The following is a 19,994-nucleotide window of genomic DNA, read 5'->3' on the forward strand; positions in this document are numbered from 1 at the left end:
CTGGGAGCCACGGTGCCTGGTGTAGCAGGACCTGTCCTGGAGTCCCATCCAAACAAGGAGGGAGGCAGGTTACTAGCACGCATCACGGAACCCAAGGTAGAGCAGAAAGGGACTTCTTGATATAAAACATGCTAACATATTATCAAGTCTAGTTATTTGTTTACTTTATATTCTCCCTCTGTGGAATGTTAGCATAACAAAGGCAGAGATATTATTTATATTATTCATTCTATATCCTTAAAAGAGTGTATGAACAGAGAAAATGCCCAAGAATATTGAATAAATAAAGGAATAAAACAGACATGGCAGAGAGGAAGACACTTTAAGCAGAAAATGAGAAGCAATTAAGCCACATTTGAACAAATAAAGGCTTTTTGTTTGTTTGTTTGTTTGTTTTTTGAGATGGAGTCTCATTCTGTTGCACAGGCTTGAGTGTAGTGTTGCAATCTCGGCTCACTGCAACCTCCGTCTCCCGGGTTCAAGCGATTCTCTTGCCTCAGCCTCCCCAAGTACCTGGAATTACAGACGTGTGCCACCACACCCAGCAAATTTTTTTTTTTTTACTTTTAGTAGAGACGATGTTTCACCATGTTGGCCAGGCTGGTCTCGAACTCCTGACCTCGAATGATCTGCCTGCCTCAGCTTCCCAAAGTGCCGGGATTATAAGCATGAGCTACCGTGCCCAGTCAATAATGGCTTTTTTAAGGAAGGAAGGCTTGAACAAGCCATGGGGAGGGATGGGCTAAAGAGCCAAACCAGCAAGCATACACATGTTCAGCGTAAACTGTCCGTGAGCCCAGTATACCGGGCAAGCTGAGAAATAATTATGTCCTCCTTCCTTGATCTTGCCCACCAATTTCTACCTCTCATCCTACTATGGTATCCGCTCCCAGTACCTGTGGACTCCTATCGCATCATCACATCTATTGCCTGGCTTCACAGATCCTTCAGTCCAGGCCATGTAGACCCTCACACTCGGGTTTGCCTTCCTTTGGCACAGTCTCACACCCCTAACTCTTCTACTTACCACCACTATAAAAAATATATGACCTCTCACAATGCTCTATCCTCAGAGCTCAGAGAGGCGCTTCATAGACAAGGACACTGCGGAAGCAAAAGGGCACAGTACAGTTTAAGATGCATTCCCAGCTCATAAAAAATTAGCAACTAATTGATAATTTATCTAAGGTCATTTGCTTCCAGGGTTATTTTGAAAAATTATACTTAAGAGAACAGTAATTTAACCCAAAATGAATGCCTCAGCAGTGGAATCTTAAACCAGTCACAGGCTGTTGAGACATTTTTGGAGTAGAGCTGGGTGATGGGGTGAGACAGGTGGTACCCTGCAAATCACATCTGAAAAATGTCAGTTCTTGACCACACCCCCAGAAGTGTGATTTCCCTTTTGCTGCAGTCATGGTTAGAACTTTAGCATCAACATAGTCCCACGAAAACATGGACATACGGTCTGTGGGTGTTTTCTCCTCTAGGCGAAACACTGATCCACGTAATGTTTATGTGAATATTAGCACTTACCTTTTCATTCGGGATAATTCAGGGATATGTAGAAAAAGAGACACGAAATAGACACTACTCTAAGCATTATTCTGGAGCTGAAGCATGACATTCTGCTTTTCTCTTTTTTTTTTTTTTTTTTTTCCTGAGACTGAGTCTGGCTCTGTCGCCCAGGCTGGAATGCAGTCTCCGCTCACTGCAAGCTCTACCTCCCGGGTTCACGCTATTCTCCTGCCTCAGCCTCCTGAGTAGCTGGGATTACAGGCGCCTGCCACCACGCCCGGCTAATTTTTTGTATTTTTAGTAGAGACGGGGTTTCACCGTGTTAGCCAGATGGTCTCAATCTCCTGACCTCATGATCCACCCGCCTCAGCCTCCCAAAGTGCTGGGATCACAGGCGTAAGCCACCGTGCCTGGCCGACATTCTGGTTTTCAATAGCTCTCCATCTTAATAATTTCTATGAGGCACATGCCATCACTTCCAGAACTTGGTTTCATCATGCACCATTGTTGACGTTTCTATCTGGTTAAATGTGCAACACTGTGTTTCCTCTCTCTGGAAGTTACCTTTCTTCCATGTCTTCCTCCAGACTTAGATTTTTCCATCTCTGATAGTTGCTTGATGGAATGAGTGTAAATTTCATAGGTAAAGAAATAGACATGAGGTCATTCATGAAGCCTGGGCCCACCAAGGTTGCCTGAAAAAGGTTTGGGCATATTGCCTGGTGTGTTAATGTCAGATTTTTCACTTGTGACTGTTAGCTTTGGTGAGGTCTAGAATGTCAATACTACAAACTGAACTCAGTCATGGAAAGATATGCAATCAATAGTCCCCTTATCTTATTCCAAACAGGTCTTTAAAAAAAAAAAAAAAAAAAAAAGATGGCCAAAGAATGACCTACTAGCATTACCTAATGAACAAAATATTCTCTTTTCCCTTTCACCTCTCCAAATATTAAATTGTCAATTTTATAATTTAACATTAAATGAGTGCCTACTACATGCCAGGTACAGCCTTAGGCCCTGGAGACATACAGATAAATAAAATCCCTGCATTCGTTAAGGAGAGCACAGTGAAATGGGGAAGACATGTGTCAATAAAAATGTGCAAAAAAGAGTGGTAGGACAAGATGATGTAAATCCATTTCTCCCTGCTGTTTGTTACTAAGAAGCCACAGGAGGAAGTGACTCCCTTTTCCAGCAAGCTTGAGACGTCCATCACCCTCCAAAAGTACAAAGGTAGGCAGGTGGAAATGGCAAGATAGATTCAACCACAGCAATCAACCAGTCCAGAAAGCTTCTTATCTCCACGGGCCTAAGACTCCTTCCTCCTCCAGGGTAGGTGGGCCAGAACATTTCCCAGTTTACTTTATGAGGCCAGTATTATTCATATATCAAAGCCCCAAAAAGACAGTACAGAAACAAAACCACAAAGTATTCTCTCTCGTGAACATAGACACACAATTTCTCAATAAAGTATTAGCAGACTTGCTGATACAAGCAGCAAAGAAAAAAATTTAAAAAATTATTAGCAAACAAATCTATGAATGTATACAAATGATCAATTATACTCAATGTCCAAGTGATATTTATTGTAAGTATGCAAGGCTAGCTCAACATTCTAAAATTAATGAATATAATCCAATATATCACACACAAAGTTCAAAATAGATGAAAGGATGGAAAAGGATATACCAAATTAATTATAATAAAAAGAAATCTGGAGTGACTATTAGTATCAGACAAAGTAGAAATCAGGACAAGAAATAATATAAGGAATGAACAGAGACATTGGATAATGAAAAAGTGGTATATTATTCAAGAAGACAAACCAATTGCAAATTCATATGCCCCTTAAACAGTTTCAAAATATATAAGGTAGAAACCTATCAAACATATCAAACTAAAAGGAGAAACAGACAAATTCACAATAACATTTAGAAACACTACAACCCTCTCTAAGCAATTGAAAACAACTAGACTGAAAATCATTAAGAATATTTAATACCTGAATAACACTATCAATCAACATGGCTTAATTGACATGTGTGAACACTTCAAGCAAAAACAGCAGTATACACATTCTAAGTACACATGGAACATTCACCATGATAGACCATACTCCTAGTCATAAAACAAAATGTACTAAACTTAAAAGGATTCATATCATACAAAGTGTGATCTTGGATCAAAATGAAATTAAAACTAAAAATTGGTAACAAAATATTATTCAGAAAGCATTCAAATATTTAGAAGTTAAACACCATACTTCTCAAAAAATCCAAGGACAAAAGTGGAAATCACAATGAATATTATGTGATTTTTATATTGATTAAAATGAAAATGCAACATATCAAACCATGTGGGGCATAACTAAAGCAGAGCTTAGAAGAAAATTTATAGTGTAAAATTGTTATATTCAAAATGACAAGAAGTCTCAAATTAATAATTTAATCTTCAACCTTAATGAACTATGAAAGGAAGGGCAAATTAAATGCGAAGGGAAAAGAAGGAAATAATTAAAATTAAAGATGAAAATCAATAAAACAAGAAGAGAAAAATATATAGAGAAAGTAAACAAATAAATTGCTAGTTCATGAAAAGATATATAAAATTGATGTCCTTCTAGCCAAATGGATGAAGAAAAACCAGAACTGACACAATTTACTAAGAAATATAAGAAATCTTATGGACTACAAGAAAGATAATAAGGTAATATCAATAGTAATTTTATGTCAGTGAATTTGATTTGATAACATAGGTGAAATGGACAAATTACTTGAAATCAGCAAACTATCAAAACTGAAGAAGTACACGTAATGAACAGTCCTATATCTATACAAGATATTGAATTTTTATTCAACAGTCTTTTCACAAAGAAAAAAATCCAGGAATATATAAGAACAAATCTACCAAACATTTAAGCAGAAAAATCTACCAAATGTTGAAATTTACCAATGTTTAAGCAGAAAATTATATACAATTATAAAAATTATTCTGAAGAAAATAGAATTAAAGGAAAGCCATCCTAATTTCATTTATGAGGCCAGCATCGCACTAGTGACAATATCAGGCAAAGACAGTAAAATAAATAAAATATACAGACCAATACAATTATTATATACATAAAAATCCTTAGCAAATGATTAGCAAATAGAATTCAGCAATAAAAATATAAGGATAATGCAATGTGAGCAAATGAGATTTATCACAGGCATGCAAGGTTGGTCCAATATTTTTAAAGTGAGCCAATGTGGTCACAAATCTATTATCTCAGTTCTTACCTGAAAGAAAACTAGGAAAACAATAGTAAAGCTGATCAGTCAAAAAGAAGATATTTCTTAATTTTTGAAAGATATCTCTTTATGTGAAATAAGACAACTTATTTGAAGACAAGAGCAGAGATCAGTGAAATAGAAATATGGAAAACAACAGAAAATAAATGAATCAAAAAGCTGATTCTCTCAACAAAATTAAGAAAATTAACAAACCACTAAAAAGGCTGACAAAAACAAAATGAGAAGGCATGAGTCACCAATATCAGGAATGAAACAGAGGACAGCACTACAAATCCTCTAGCAGTACCGACAATGAGAGAATGGTAGACAAAACTTTATGCTCATAAATTTTACACTTTAGGATAAATGAATGAATTCCTTGAGAAACTTAACCAAGATAACATATGTAATCTGAATAGCCCTATAGTCAATAAAGAAATAAAAATTTATAAAAGCCCTAGAAAAAAATCTCCAAACACACAAAAATTTACTAGAAAATTTTACCAGACATTTAAAGGAAATTACACACGATAACTTCCAGAAAATACAAAACTAAGCAGTTCCCAGTTCATTTCATAAAGCCAGTATTATCCTGACACCAAAAGCCTAAAATGACATTACATGAAAGGAAACTGTCAGCCATTGTCTCTCATGAACTTAGTCACAGAAATCATTAACAAAATTTAGCAAATGAATTCACCAATATATTTAAAAAAAAAAAAACCTCATGACCAAGTGGGATTTCTTTTTCAAGTATACAAGTCTTCAACATTTGACCATCAATTAATGTGATTAACCATATCAACAAGCTAAAGAAGGAAAGTCATATCATCTTATCAATTGACACACGAAAAGCATTTTCTCCCATTCATGATAAAAACTCTCAAAAAATTAAGAATAGAAGGAAATTAACTCAACTTGATAAAGAGCTTTCCAACGTGTTTCAGTCAGACCCTTTTTAAGATACTATCCTCATTAGTGACTGCCTGCATATAATGTCCCCTTTTTCCTTGGATACTTCATAAGGGCCTTGCTCAAACACAACCTCCTCTAGTAAGCCTTCCATGACCAGCACACCCTTATTTACTAGCCAGTTCTACATTAAAAAAAAAAAAAAAAACATGATTTGTGTCACAAAAAATCCATGTAAAACATGTAATATTGTTCATTGTCATTACATGTGGCATTAACTTTGTTCCATCAATAACAACAGAAGATTCTTAAGGGAAGGAATTTAGGACATAGTTTCTGTGTTATCCACTGGTCCTCCTACAAAAATAAATGAATTATAGATTCTGAGTAAATCCAACTAAACATATGGGAAGAGGGTGAATTGAGTAAGAATGAGAGAAAAGAGTAAATGAGTACTTGTCTGCAAGAAAATGTATGTTCTGTGTTATATAACATTTAGTAAATCAAATAATTTCCACAGCTTAATTTACTGCATATGTAAAATAAAGAGAAATATATCTGTGCTGGTTATGGTAAGAGCTATTGGGCTGAACTAGGAATGAGATGGCTCATAGAGAAGAATACATGAGCTGGCCTGGGAAGCCACTTCTAGGCTGAGGGGAGGTAAGCATGAGGAGCTCATAGGCACCACTGTCAGGCCTAAGGGTGTAGGACTGAGGTGGGGTGAATACATGCAGGGATTTGGGGTGGAGGGCTCCTTCAATGAGTATGACTATGAAAGTAAAGACAACAGAGGCCAGGGTGGAGAAGCAAGTCCATAGGTGGTGTATGATTCAGAATTCTCCAGAGAAACAGAGCCAATAGAATGGATGGATAGATAGATGATAGATAGATAGATGGATAGATAGATGATAGAGATAGATAGATAGATAGATAGATAGATAGATAGATAGATAGATAGATAGATGATAGATAGATAGATAGATAGACAGATGGTAGATGATAGACAGAGATGGAGATATATAACAGACTAGATAGATGGATACATTCGATAGATGGATAGAAACAGATAATACATATAAATATAGATAGACAAAAATCAGAGGAATTTATTATGGGATTTGGTCACAAAATTATGGAAACCTAGAAGTCCCATGAAAACCAGAAATGCTGGTGGTGTAATTCAGTCCAAATCTGAAGGCCTGAGAACAAGGGGAGCCAAATGGGACTCCCAGTCTGAGGCCAATAACCTGAGAACTAGAGGGACACTTAGTGCAAGTTCCAGAGTCCAATGGCCTAAGAATAGGGGCTTCAGTGTCCGAGGGTAGGAGTTAGATGTCCAAACTCAAAAGGAGAGAGACAGAATTCACCCTTCCTCCTGCTTTTTGTTCTCTCCTGGCCCTCAAAGGACTGGATGGTGCCCACCTATGTTAATGAGGGCAGATCTTTACTCATTCTACAATTTGAACGTTCATCTTTTCAAAAAACACCTTTACAAACACACCCAGAAATGATGTTTTGCCAGCTCTCCAAACATCTTTTAACCCAGTCAAATTGACACATAAAGTCACTCATCACAGTCAGGAAGCTCCAGAAAAGATGTGCAAGAGGCTGAAGTAGAAAAAAGGGCAGCACTTGGAAGGTGTCCACAGAAGGCAAGAAGAAATGACTGTACACCTGGATCTGGCTGAGAGTCAGGGAAGGTTTTCCTGAGGAATTGGGGAAATGTGGGTCAGTACACTTCAGTTTCAAGTGACAAAGACCCTACTCAAAGTAGCATAAGTGAAATGAGGAATTCATTGACTCTTCTAACTGAAAAGACTGGGGGAACAGTTTTTTTTTAGACTTTTATGGAGTGGAATTAATGTGATTTTGCTCTTTTCCTCTCCCCACTTCACTTGTTTTGACACTGTCTCTGCTTCTTCCTCTCTTCCTGACCTTGGTTACTTCTACTATAAGCAGCATTTATCCCTATGGCAGGGGGAGTGGGGAAGGGAGAATAGGGCTGGACAGGCTGTAAGCAACTGCAAGCTTCTGTCATCCCAGATTGGAGCCCATTGTAGCAAGCAAACTCATTATATCCTAAGGTGCATATTCAGATTCAGAAAATAACTCTGATTATCCGAGCTTAGAGCACATGTCCATTCCTGGATGAAACTGAGACTAGAGAGAGAAAAGTGTTAATTAGAGGAGGACCAAGCCTAGGTCCTATGCCCACTAGTAGAAGAAGAGTGAGATCCTGATATCAGCAGACCTATGAGAACCACACGAAGTAGAGAAGCTACAATTTCCCAAAGCATTTTGTTTTTACTGAAAGGAAGAGGAAAAGTCCTCTGGACAGAAAAAAATACAATTGACCCTTGAACAACACGGGTTTGAACTGCACGGGTTCACTTATAAGCAGGTTTTCTTTCACCTCTGCTACCCTTAAGACAGCAAGTACAAGCCCTCCTCTTCCTTCTCCTCAGCCCACTCAACATGAAGATGGTGAAGATGAAGACTTTTATGAAGATTCACTTCCACTTAATGAATAGTAAATATATTCTCTTCCTTATGATTTTTCTTAATAACATTTTTTCTGTCTCTAGCTTACTTTATTTTAAAAATATAGTATATACTACATATGACATACAAAGTATGTGTTAATGGACTTTTTTTATCAGTAAGCCTTCCGGCAAAGGTATGTCAATTTAACTATTGTAAGTAGTGAAGTTTGGGGGAGCCAAAAGTTATATGTGGATATTCAACTGCATGGGGGTCAGCACCCCTGATTCCCATGTTTTTGAAAGGTCAACTATAGTCTACTCTCTAGGCACATACTTATAAATAGAGTATATTAGAAAATTAATACATTACGGCTTTGAGATAAACCTCCTGAGGAATTCCAACTCTGGTGGTGGCTCCCTTACTGCTAAAGCACACTTAGGCCTTGGATTCCAGGAAATGTACTTGTGACTCCTGTCTTCTGCCCTTGTTGCGGTCTTCCCTTCTTCACTTCCTTTGACTAGCCTCATGGGTTGGTGTGCCCCAGGCTTCCACGCCATACCCGCTTGCTGGAAAGCCTCCATCACTTTGTGTTTTCCGTTTTCACCTCCTACAACAGGAATTCAGAAATTATTCATTTTCTTATATGCAAATGCTACACAATATCTCTGACAATTCTTTCCAGAGACATTTCAAATCCAACTGTCCAATACCAAATTCATTACATTTCCCTTTAAAACCTGATCCTTATTCACATCTTCTATGTCTTAGTTAATGGAACTCATTGTACAAACATAAATTTTGAAGCTATTCTAGACTCCTCCTTCCCCTTCCATCCCCAAACAGTAAGTTACCAAGAAAAATTCAGTGTACCTCCTAAATGGTTCTTAAATCTTTCTCCTTTTCTCCAACTTCATGATTACTTTCATAGTCAAGCCCCTCAAGCTCACTTCGTATTACTTATAGCCACTATTTATTGAAAGTTTACTGTTTGTTAGGCCAGCACTAAGCACTTTATGTAGGTTTTCTCAAGTAATCTCTAAACCAACGTCAGAAATTATGTTTGCGAGAGGTATAAAATGGCCCTCTTGCTTGCCTCTCCATTCACTCTCTTTCTTGCTCCTCCTGCCAGGCTGGAGGAGATGCTAATGTAATTTAGACAGTAGTACTCACAGAGCAGCATCATTGCTCTTTAACAACCGTATGTAAATGTTTGGGGCCCTTTAGCAACAATAAGAGGGAGGGTGCTATTGGGATTTTGTGGGCAAAGACCAGTAATTGAAATTCCTACAACATTCAAAATAGTCTCTGATAATGAAGAATTGCCTTAAACAAAATGATAATTGTATCTCTATTGGTAAAGCACTAAAGTAGGATGTTGATTGAACTGTATTCCCAAGCCAGCTCACTCATCATATACTTCAAAGAAATACACTTGTGTGTAATCCTCCCTTCCACTCTTTTTGGGTGTGTATTTCTCTCCTTGTATACAAACGCAAGCATTCAGGTCATTACTGTGGGTCCATTCATTCATTCATTTATTCAGTGGCTAACTATTAAGCAACTGCTGCATGCCAAGTACTCTGCTAATGCTGGGTAATAAGCAACACTGACACAGTTTCTCCCATGTGGAGACTAGAGTGTAATTGGAGAGAGAGAAAAAAAAAAACCGATAATCACAAAAATAAATGGAATTACAACTGACATAAAAGCAATGGAAGGAAGGTACATGGAACTAAGAGCAAAAATGAAAGGAATTAAAACTCTGTATCTGGACTGGGAGGTAAGAAAAGGTCCTCTTGCAAAAGTGATAGTCTAGCTTAGATACGAAGTCTATGTAAGAGTGAACTAGGTAGAGATCTGCTGAGATTGGAGTGAAGAGGGGGGAGAGATTTTCAGAAAGCATAACAACAAATACAATTATCCTGTGACGAGAGAGCACGTTGGATTCAGGGACCCTAAGGAGGGACTTGTGGCTGGCACAAAGGCTCCAACAAGGTGTGCGGAGCAGGTGAGGCCAGAAAGACAGGTAGGGGCCAAACCATGCATGGATTTGCAGATCATGCTGAGATCATGAAGTCACAATCCAAGGGTTTTGAGAAGCTAATTAAATCTTGCAGAAAGGGTTGATGTGGTCTTATTTGCATTTTGCGATAGGTCACTCATAGGTGGATTTGAATCAGGCAAGAATGGATGCAGTAGATCAAACAGCTTGCAATTGTATTGACCCTGTGAGCAGGGTGAATGGTTTGGTCACGCTCACCAGAGGTGGTGGCAGAAAACATGGAAAAAAATTGAAGAATCTGAGGGTAGCTTAGAAAGGATAAATAAAAGGCCTCCTTCAGGCCTGAGATGAAACCTAGTGCTTGAACTCTGATTTCCAGAATTACTAATGAGGATATCAGACCAGATATTAAACGTGATAACTATTTTTCTATGTGATTAACCTGTCCATCACCCTTAACGCTATCTTTTTTAAGAGGTCTCTTATTTACGGGAGTTGCGTAGATGTAAAACTATTAGTAATAAATGAAGCCAAATTTAAACCTAATTCTGTTTTAACCCAAAGCCTAGACTCCTTCAAATAGTACCTCACACTGTGTCTTTGTGCAATGGCCATTTAACCGGGATTCTTGCCTCAAGTTCTACCATCTAATTTTGTGATTCACAAATAGTGTACCTCAGACCAGCAACATCAGCATCACCTGGGAATTTGCTAGAAGTGCAAATTCTCCAGTCTCTTCCCAGTCCTAGAGATGCCAGCATTAGACTCAGCAACTGGTGTTTTAACAAGACCTCCAGGTGAATCTGATGCATGCTGAAGTTTGAGAACCAATGATTTAACTCATTTTCCACATTCCTTCTGTAAGAAACACTTTGAAGTTTCTTCAGCCAAGAGTCATGCATAGTCAATGCATGACTCTGAAAAACAGATTCCCTCCCTAGATTTTATCCAACTCTCTCAAGGATAATAATAGTCAGAGAGGTTAGTAACTTAACAATTCTCTTTTTCACTGTTATATTCCGAGCTCCTAGGACAGTTCCTGGAACGAAGAAGGTACTCAATATTTGCTGGTTGAATAAATATGATGCATGTCTCTTTTGAATATAATTTTTCTTCACTTCTCATGCCCAGTCTTTCAATATATTTTCAGCTGGGCCTATTTTCTCACAATTCTTGTAAGAGTAAATCACTGGTACCAAAAGGAGGATAAACATCACAGTTCCCGTTGCTCACTACTCACCCTCTCACCCTTCTCCTGACACTCCCTCCTTAGGGGAAAAGAGTCACTGCTGTAAAAGTGAGCTATTCTCTGTGCATTTTTTAAAACCTCATCATTTCCCCCAGCAAAATGTCAAGAGCTATTTGGCTGGGAACCCATAACTTGGTAGGTAATAAAATAAGCATAGATTTGAAAATCATGTCTTAGGACTAAAGGACTCCAAGGAATTTTAAATAAATGATTTATCTAAATGAGTGATTGTATTAATTGCTATATCTAGAATTTAGCTTATCTGTTAATACACCCTGGTGAATTCAGTGATATGGCTCTTCCCCAAGGTGCCTGTGGCCATCAGGATGTCATTCAGACAGGACGAAATATCCACCCCCAAGGCTAAATGAGAAACATTATCTCAGCAAAGCTGCATTCTAGCCTGGAAACATATGGGCAGAGAAGAAATTAACAATGGGAGCTGGAGGGGCAATAAACATATGACATTATCACTAAGAAAATCCATTTAGATATTTAAGCTACACACTCTAGTGTCAGGCTGTTTAAATGGACCTATTGATCTTTCAGTTTCAGTAAAATTGCTCTCATTTTGATTATACTGTTTAACCTTGAAGAATTTTAGGAAACATCTTAGTTCCAGAACATTCCTTTCTCCCTACATATTACATTTTAATCGTTTCTTACTTTCCGGCTCTCTCTCTTATTCTCTTTCCTCCTTCCTTCCTTCACCACAACCCTAAAGCTTATGATATTATTTAAGGCATCTTGAGTATCTACTACATTATATGAATACAAAAATAAAGATTACACAATATTCACCACAATCTAGTGCTGTAATTTTAGCCAATTCTTCAATTTTCTCACTAAAAAATATTTTATGATACATATGATATGATTATTATGAAGAGTAAATGAGCTAATATGTATAAAAGTTATAAGAAGAATTAGAGCAAATAATACGCTGTATGTAAATGTTAGTTGTTATTTAAGTGCAGTGACAGAAAGAAGGGATATGAGGCACATACCACTTGTAGGATGGAGAAGTGACATGCTAGAAGACCATTTCTAAGTGACATTATTTGAAATGGGAACTTAAGAATTTGTGTACCAGCGTACTCATTTATTAAATATACTGAGTTATTTTAATAGGCCAAGGCCTGTGCTAAGCACATGTGATGAGATAACGTGTGTGTGTGTGTGTGTGTGTGTGTGTGTGTGTGTGTGTGTGTTGTTGTTGTCATATTCCTTGGTTCTAGGAGGGGCTCAGCTGTGTAGATCTCACTTGGGACTTTTCATATGTTTACAATCACTGGAGCCACAGTCTTCAGGCTTATCCACTCATCCGTGTGGTACCTGAGCCAAAACAGCTGAGGTGTCAGGGGCTGCTCAGGCATCTCTCTCTCCATGAAACCTCTCTGCATAGCTAGTTTGAGCTTCCTCATATCCTGGAGATCCTTGGGTGGGTGTACTACTTATACAGTGAATGTCTTCTTCCAGAGCAAGCATTTCCAGGAAAACAGACAGAAGTTGCCAATTCTCTTAAAGGTTAGGCCCAGAACTTGTAGGGATCCCTTCCACTGAAGTCATTGTTTGAAGCAATTGCTAGTCAAACCAGCTTCAGGGGATGTGCTTTTGTAATCACCCCATGGGTTCTTCCTGCCCCCTGCACAAAGTCCATTCACTGAGACCATGGCATTGCAGTAGAGAAAGTTTAATTGATGAGAGTCTGGCCCATGCAAGAGAAATGGAGTTAACACTCAAATCATTCTCTCAGGCTTGGAGCTTAGAGTTTTTGTAGACAATGTGGTGGGCAGGGAGCTATGAAATGGGTGCTACTGATTGGTTGAGGATGAAATCATAGGGGTGTAGAAAACTAGCCTGGTGTATTGACTCCACCTCCGGGTGGGAGCACAGGACAAGCTGAGTCATGAGTCATGAGTCTGGGTGAAGTTAGTCTGAAATAATCTAAAAAAAAAATCTTAGTTGTCACAATAGTGATGTTATCTATAGGGCCAATTAGGAAAGTCACAAGTCTTGTGACCTCCAGCCACATGACTCCTTAGCAGTAAGGGATTACAGAAACTGACTACATTTTAACAGAGTTCAGGCCCCTCTCATAATCCTAATCTTGTGGCCTTTAGTCTTACAAAGGTGGTTTTCAGTCGCTGAGCAAGGTAGGGGTTAGTTTTAGGGAAGGACTATTATCATCCTTGCTTTCAAGTTAAACTGTAAACTAAATTTCTCCCGTGGTTAGCTTGGCCTTTACCCAGGAATGACCAAGAACAGCTTCGAGGTCAGAAGCAAGATGAAGTCAACTATGTCAGATTTCCCTTACTATTATAATTTTGAAAAAGCAGTTTCACTTTCAGTACAGAATTGATGGTGGCCATTTTACAGGTAAGTCTTCAAAGTAATGGCTTACTATCCTCATTCTACAGAAAAAGAGGTTGAAGTTAAAGAGAAACCCATCCAAAATCAAGCCATAAAGTAGCAGAATTGAGATCCAAGCCTAAGTTTGACCCCAAAACTTTATGCATAACCACTGTGATATTCCTTTCCTGGGATATGATAAAGGAATGAGAAAAGTCCTGGGTTGAGATCTGATCCCAGCACCACTCCTATTTTGCTGTGTGATGTTGGGTAAGTCTCATCCCACCTCTGGGCCTTACTCTTCTCTTCCGTATTGTGAGGAGGTTAGACTCAGTGATGCTGCAGGCAGTCTCAGCTCTAAAATTCTGCAGGTCTGACAATCTTTGCTTTACCCCTTTGGCTATGGATTGAAAGACTGTCTCCTTCATTTATGGAGAAGCCTCACCATGTCAACCTCATGCCCATGTGGGTTATGAGCCTCTCTGATTCCCCTTCAAGGAGGACTTGCTGCTGAGACTTTCAGGGATGCTGCCAGACACTTCAGGGTCTGCCTCAGCTGCAGAGAGCTGCTTAGACCAAGGTTCTGCACTTCTAGGGTGGCCCACATTCAAGGGCCAATCAAGGCATGAGTGTAAAGACCTGGCCATTTCAACTTAACAAAGGGATAGCTCTGATGGCTATTTTAACTTTAGAACTCTCCTGGGAGGTAACTGGGGTTGTCATTAGGCCTCACATCTCAGCTTTGGTCTCTAACAAATCCTGCTTCCTCCTTCTCCCCAAGGGCACTCCCTAATAAATATCCTTTAAGGAAACTTCATCTCTGAGCCTGCGTCCCAAAAAAACACAACTAAGATCAACTCAGCTGATCACTAAGATCCACCTCCTAACATAGGTTCCAACAAGCTGGATTTTCTAAGAATAATTGATGGGAAGATGGGAAAATACATATTTTCCAGTGTCCCCAATTTTATGTGTGAAAAAAACTCAGTCTTAGAGATGAGAAAGGGCTTTCCCCTATAATAGAGCAAGAAATGACAGAGCCAGCGTTCAAATTGTGTTCACCTAATGGCAAGACCCATGCTCATCCCAGTATTCACAGAGAAAATCTGAAATTTTCCAAGGTAGTTTTGATGTAATATAATTGGGTTTCTGCAGGAACTAAGTAAAATGTCATGTTTACACATTTTTAAGCATTTAGATTTAAATGCTTCTTCAAATCAGAGAAAGTTCTTTCATACTCCAGGTGTCTGAAAGTTTTCCACAGAAAATGTAATAAACATAATTCACATGTGGGACCCACTGTTTATATTTTCCAACCAATTCTATATTTATTTGCACTGTTTTTCCCTATTTATGATTTCTTATATATATATAAGAAATCAATACATATGTTAATCAACTATTATCTGATATTCCTTACTGGAGGAAAATGGTTTAGGTCAGTGCTTCCCAAACATGACAACACTGTTTAATCTCCTAGGAAGCTTTTCAAAAACACAAATTCCAGAACTCTCTTCTCCCAAGCCAAGTAAATCAGAATCTCTGGGGAAGACACACAGGCATTTTATGTTTTGAAATCTCCCCAGAAAATTCTGAAGTTAGGATTAGAAATAATGGGTTTTGTTGTTGCTGCCTAATACACATTATATTAGCTTCTTTTAAAGCTGCATAATAGCTTATATTAAGGCTATAACATTGATCTGTCCACAATCACTCCTTTAAAAAAATTTTTTTGCCTGAAACAAACATTTCCTGAGTACCTACCATGTGCCAAGCCTTTAGCTAAGCCTTGGGGATTCAGTAATGAAAAATACAGCCTTTCATTTTGAGGAGTAGACTTTATAGTGGGAGTGAGCCAGGTTAGAGACATGTAAAAAAGCAATTTGACTTCAGTAAATGATAAGTTTGTGCAACAAATTAAGAAGGCCCAAGAATGGTAGGTTTTCTAACTCATAATACTGGCTTAGAGAGAGCATTCATACACAGGTTGTACTTGAAATTACCTAATAGAAAGCGTAGGAATTATCTATGGAGACTGAATGACTGAATGGGTGAGGTGTTTTTTGTTTTTTGTTTTGTTTGTTTGTTTTTGTTTGAGATGGAGTCTCCCTCTGTTTCCCAGGCTGGAGTGCAATGGCATGATCTCAACTCACTGCAACCTCTGCCTCCCGGTTTCAAGCAATTCTCCTGCCTCAGCCTCCTGAGTAGCTGGGATTACAGGTGTGCGCCATCACACCCAGATAATTTTTATATTTTTAATAGAGACGGGGTTTCACCATGTTGGCCAGGCTGGTCTTGAACTCCTGACCTCTTGATCCGCCCGCCTCAGCTTCCCAAAGTGCTGGGATTACAGGCGTGGGCCACCATGCCTGGCCAAGTGAGGTGTTTTAGGCAAAGGGAACAGATTCAGAGGACAAAACACTGTGGTTTTTGAGGCAAGTAGGGCCAATTCAAGTACTTGAAAGACTGCTAAATTCTGAGATCATATCTTGCAAATCAAAAGCAAAGTATTAGTTTATCATTCATGGCAATTTATATCTACAGTTCCTACAAAATTGTAGAAATAAGATATCTGCTGCTCTATGTGAATTCTAATATTTATTAAAATGTTTACATGGGGGGTAGTAAAAATAGTTTTACAAAAATCAAATGCTAGGCAGTGGCACCAATTTTGAACGATGTTTCTACCTCAAGGATGATGTTAGGGCTTTACATATATTATTTTACTCAATAATTCTGTAAGGAAAGGCTTCTCATCCCTACTTTTTATGTGAGATAAATGAGGCTCAGAGAAGACAAAGTACTTAAACAAGGTCATATCTCTTAGGAGTGGTAAAACTAGGATTCAAGATCACAGTAAGAATACAAAAAAGTAAAAAGTAGAAGTGCTTGCATTTTTCTATCCTCAGTCTTATTTTTACAATCATGAGCTTAGAATTCTGAAAAATGCTAAATCAAAATACATGTAAAATAGAAGGTTGCTCAATGGTATCTTGCAATGAAGATATAAATGACTGTGTTATATGTTTATTGTGATAATTGTCATAAACAATGCAAATAAGATACATCAGATTATCTGACTATAGTTGTGCACAATAGGTGGTAGCCATTGTTGTTGTTGTTAGTGCCACTAATAACTTGCAATCATATTTTGTAGAAAATTTTAGGTTAGATAGTGCTTTCAAGAAAGTCGCCTTTTGTTATATTACACCACCTCTATAAAATAGACTATCCTTATTTTACAGATAAGGAATCAAAAATATCTTCTGCTTAAGTAACTTTCAAAAGCTATAGAATTAGTGGGCAAAAAGATGAAATTCAAAACAGTATCATGCCTCTTTCTTACAATTATAATTCATCAGTTTTTATGAAGCCAACCCTCCCACCAGGAGCAAGTGGGGAAGCCTTGTAACCCAAACACACATCCATGCACATATGTGCACACAACTGTTTCAAGGCTTCAGGGGGTTACTAAGAAATATAGGATTTAAGGAGTCAAAATCTCACAAAAAAGAGAAAGGTGCTGATGTGAACCTCATGTTTCATCTGGCCTTTCCCTTCCAGGCATTCGCTGGTTGCCAAACTGCACAGGACTAGAGTCTAAAAAGCCAAACTAAAGCTGCTCCAAAGAAGTCCAAAATCCAAACAAAATTTTTGACAATTACATGGGATTGGAGAGATAAAACTTAGAATTCAAGGTTCCCAAGGAAACAGGGGTACCAGAAAGGAGGGAAGAACACAGCAGGTGAGCTCAATACGCAGCCCCAGGTTTCTGTTAGGGGCATTTGAGAAGATGAAACACTAAGCACAGCTTTGGAGAGCCTCACAGTGTTACGTATGCAAAGAAATATGGGTCCCAATAAGGAGAGTTCTTATATAAGCTCAAAGTTTGGGCTTTTGGAAGAGTTCATACTGGGAGTAGGTGCAAACCAGAAAGAGAACATGATTAAAATATAGAAACTCAATCTTTCTGCAGCTGGATATCAGAGAGCGGTGTTGGAATCTGCTCCTTCTCTAGCTGCCTAGCAAAAATTAAATCGAATGAAGTCATCTGTGAAGGTAGAGAACATCATTCAGCACCTCTATAACTTGTCCATATACAAAAGTTAGGACTCAATTATAAATTACCATTCCGAAACTGAAATAGTGCCAAGAGGAAAGAAAAAAGGAAAGAGAAAGTAGCAATATACTCACAGATGATTCAGATATTGAAGTTCCCAGAAATGGATTCTAAAATTGCTGTGACTTATATGTTCAAGAAAGTAGATGACAAGATATAACATTTTACCACAAAGGGAAAAGCAATAAAAAAGAAGCAAATAGCAATTATAGAACCCATGGCTTCTGCTTCAGACCAGATTGGAGTAAAAGGAATCAGATTTGACCTCCCACTGGAAACAAATTTTAAAATGAGTAAATATATGAGAAAATATATTTTCAAGACATTGGAGATCAATAAATGAAGAACAGTAATCCCTAAGAGTTATGAATGAAAACAATGGAAGCTCTACAACTGTCCATATTATCTCTTTGAGAGAGATTCTAGGCTGTGGCTCAGGAAAGGGAAACTCAGGAGTCCAGGAGACTAGGGTTGAAAGCCTAGGGAGACCAAGTAGATTGAGTTTTTAGGGCAATGGACCAGGAAAGGTAGAACTGCAAACAGAAAGAATTATAAATAGGATTCTGGGTATGTGAAGATGACACCTACCTTGAGTATTCAACAACATACTAATCAATGAATGCATGTGAGAAAACCATCCAAAGTGTCTGGGAAGGAATAACATGAAAGAATTAGAGAGAAAGTTGCTTAGAGTTTACGCAAGGGCAGGGAATAGTGCCTGTTTCCACTCAACAGACTGGAAAATCTACTGAGTCACAGGGCACTGGGTGCAAAGCAAGTTCACTTTGCACTGGTATTAATCCCAGGGAAAGACCCAAAACCCCTCACCCACTGCACGCTGAGCTATGACAGTTTCTATCACTTGCACAAGTCTGGTGACCCAGAACACTTGCATACAACCCTTCATGAAGTAGGTTTATTACTTACAGATAGGCAGCAAGGGACAACAGAAGCCTAGAATTCATGACAAACCAGTCCCCCAAGCTTCAGGAAAGCTACCCAGGGCAGATGGAATCTATGCGTATGTGCCCCACTTGCACTTCAGCTGAGGGGCCCTGGAAAGCAGCCCACAGTGGATTCTATACTCTGGGGATTATATGGTTACTGGGCTAAAGCACTGTAGGACATTCTGCTCTAGGAAGGACTTGGAGCAGCCCCTGGCCTGTTCTAGCCAATTCCACTATATGTCAGGATGTTGCATTCCCAGCACATTCTAGTTATTCTTGAGAACTATAGGCAAGAAAAGGGGAGAAGACAGTGCTGGCCCAAGACACCTGGAGAACTGTCCTGCGTTGGATAGAATACTCGGAAGAAATTTGTCGAAGTTGTAGGAAGAATTCACCCTAGACTAAAGGCTGCAAACAACCTATGTGTCTATCAAGACATGAATGGATCAACACACTGTAGCATATCCCTATAATAAAATAATGCTTAGCAGTGAAAAGCAATGAACTATTGATTATGCAATTACAAAATAATCATGCTGAGTGAAAGAAGCCAGTCAAAAAAGAGTACAGACTAATTATATGTACAATTATTATGCGTCATTTAAAAATAAAAAATAAAATAGAACTCAAATTAGCTACCATTCTCATATGCAAATATTATTGCAACTCTTTGTAAGCTTTTTGCATATACCAAAAGATAATTTACAAGTTAAATACCAGATTATTTTTTATTTGTTAAAAAACTCTTCAAAAAACTGATTGTATAGAAACTAATAACATATAAGGTTAGAGAATTACAATTATCAATATAGTTTTTCTTATTAGGATAAAAAGTCCCTTTAAATCAAAAAGCATATAATTGCAATAGTAATTGCATGTTAATTAATGTAATACAAACTGACTATTAAAACATGGATTCATTTTTTACTATTATATGGAATAAGAGCATATCAAAGCCTTAGGTAATTAAAATTTACATTGATGAGATGTCCATGCTAAGCTTAGTGCAGCAATATCAGGCTTATAATTGAAAAAACAATTATATGCATGATTATATATGTATAGATTTATGATTATTGTTTACATATTATAATCCACAATAATCATAAATCTGGTGTGGGGGGAAAACTTA

This window comes from Gorilla gorilla, chromosome 11 (genome assembly GCF_029281585.2).
Source record: "Gorilla gorilla gorilla isolate KB3781 chromosome 11, NHGRI_mGorGor1-v2.1_pri, whole genome shotgun sequence".
In the NCBI taxonomy this organism is placed as follows: Eukaryota; Metazoa; Chordata; class Mammalia; order Primates; family Hominidae; genus Gorilla; species Gorilla gorilla.